The following is a 2,611-nucleotide window of genomic DNA, read 5'->3' on the forward strand; positions in this document are numbered from 1 at the left end:
TGGGCATACATGCGACGTCATCACAACCTTTAGACTTTTATATAAGGTCACCACTAGTTTTGGTCTGCTGCCCTTAACACCGAAATGACGCCAACCCCTTTTCACCACGAACTCGACTTAGCTCCTCGATCGATCAAAACCCCAACCTCAACTTCGCTCCTCGACCGACCAAAGTCCAGACTTCGCCTTCGCTCCTCGACCGAGCAAACCGCCGCACAGTAGCCTTGGCCAGAGCGAGCACGCCGAAGGGCTACGTCATCCCGCTGGGAGGATCGATCTCCCCGACGGACGCCCTTGGGCGCGGGCGGCCCAGGGACACCGGGCCTCGCTCTTCCTGGTCGCAACAGACCCACTCAAACCATCGCCCATTCCTCTTTTCGGCCGACGTCATCATCTCCCCCTCTACCAATCTCTCTCTCTCTCTCTCTCTCTCTCTCTCTCTCTCACACACACACACACACACGCCGAACTCGCTGAATATTCCTTGTCCCGCTCACTTCAATCTAGGGCGCCATATGATTCCCACTGTCACTTTTCACACTACCATGAATCTCTCACGCTCTCTCTCTCTCTTGTGTGTGCGTGTGTGTGTGTGTGTGCGTGCGCGCGCGCGCGTATGTGTGTGAGGGTCATTACGAAACCAGAATTCTGTACAAATACTAGCGTGATCCAGGTGACTGTGAGGGTTTATTACCTGTCGGTGGAGACGGTGTCGGAGCAGTAACGTTCATCAGACTTGTGACAGCGATGGTGTCGCTATTATATTTCTATTCATTCAGATATTTTTGTTATCGTAATTATATTTTTTCTCTCTTCTGGGTTGGCTATGTGATAACAGTAAAGACGGGTTCGTCTAAGCAACGACTGTAAACTAATGTATCTGTTGTGATCTTAGCGTCGGAATCTAAAGTGAGGATTCTATAACGTGCCAAGACGGACTCGAGGGAGGCTTTACGAGAGTTGCCAGCAGAGATGAAACCATGACGAAGAATAATTGAATGTTTCTGGCACATACAACTTACCCACTTCAGTACAGCGTGACAATTTCATTACTCATGTCGACAAGCCATTTCATTCAATGCCGTGACTCCCTGTCACTGGTGACGTGTGGGCGTGATAAATCTTGATCAACTTCTTCTGTAACCAATGTCCATTTCCCTTCCATTCTGGCAGCCGCCAGGCGATTTTATTCATCTCCGTGACACCCCCTGGTACCGAATGGGGGGGGGGTGAATGTGTTGTTAATGTATGTGTAATTAGTGAAGAGTGGATGATACTACAGCCGATAAGACCGCAGAGGAAATGAAACGAATCGACCGTTATACCCTGCTGGATGAGCAAAAGGTGGACGGAGGCGACACAGGTGGATCATCAGTGGAGGGAAGGGCTGGTGGAGGTGCAGGAGCGGAGGGCGGGAAATTGGGAACGGATGGAGGGGAGGACCAAGGTGGAGGATGCAGTGGAGGTTACACCACGGGAGCACTTGTGGAGGCGGGGTGGCGGATACTAAAGGGAGGGAGGGAGGGAGGGAGGGAGGGAGAGGGAAGTGTGTGGAGGTGTGTACACTGATGTCGCTTTATTTGAATGTGGAGGAATTGGAGAAAGCGCCTGTACAGCGGTGCAATGGGGGAGGAGGAGGAGGAGGAGGAGGAGGAAGAGTTCTTTTGTCTTCAATTCGCAGTGCCTCTATCCTTTACGGAAAACATCGCACCAGAGATGGAGCGGTAGAGGAGAAACCAAAGGCAGCAGAACGGTGGGACAGTAGAAGCTAAAAAGTGACCAGAACTTTTTCAATGATAACGAGTCTCCAATCATAAAAGTATTATGAGTGACTCTGGTCCGTATGGGGGTGTAACTAATGTTCCTGAAAGATTGTATATAACGTGCAGTCAGTAACCCACATGGGTTGGTAGGAGGAGGAAGAGATGGAGAAGGAGGAGAGGGAGGAAGATAAGGGGGAGGAGGAGGAGGAGGAGGGGAGGATGAGGATGAGGACCAAGACCGTTGGCGGAGAAGAGGGAGAGGGAGGACACGACATCAGAGTGTACACGGGTTCACCGAGTACACTGACTGTGGTGGAGAGGCGGAGGGGGTGCTAACGTGTACTCCAGGGTCAACGGGTACGAGCGGAGGTGTTGGGGCTGTTTGAGGGAGAAGGGAGAAGAAAAGGAGGGGGTAGCTGGAGAGTACACAGGGGTCACAGAGTGAACATTAAGTTTGGAGTTGGAGGTGAGGGAGTGTACAACGTTACGTAACTCGTCTGGCGTGCCCACCTCCCCCGCCCACCCGATCCCTCCCGCCCTCGGCTCAAGGCCAAACAATCGGGTGGATGCAACATGGCAGCAACAAGAGCGCGCGTCCGAAAAAAGATAATAATAACGTTTTTCTACGATGGAAGTCCGTTTAAGCATCAACATTGTTCTTGCAGATAATTAATAATAATAAAAATAACCATAAACATAAATAAATAAATAAATAAAATAATCATAATAATAGTAACAATAAAAGTTATTATGATCGTAATATCAAAAAGAAAAAAAAAACATGAATCAGAATTCTCCAAGGATTAAAAAAAATAGTGACCTGGGAAATGGCAACATGCCCCGGCCAA

This window comes from Oratosquilla oratoria, chromosome 16 (genome assembly GCF_046742065.1).
Source record: "Oratosquilla oratoria isolate Oo_2021 chromosome 16, ASM4674206v1, whole genome shotgun sequence".
NCBI lineage: Eukaryota > Metazoa > Arthropoda > Malacostraca > Stomatopoda > Squillidae > Oratosquilla > Oratosquilla oratoria.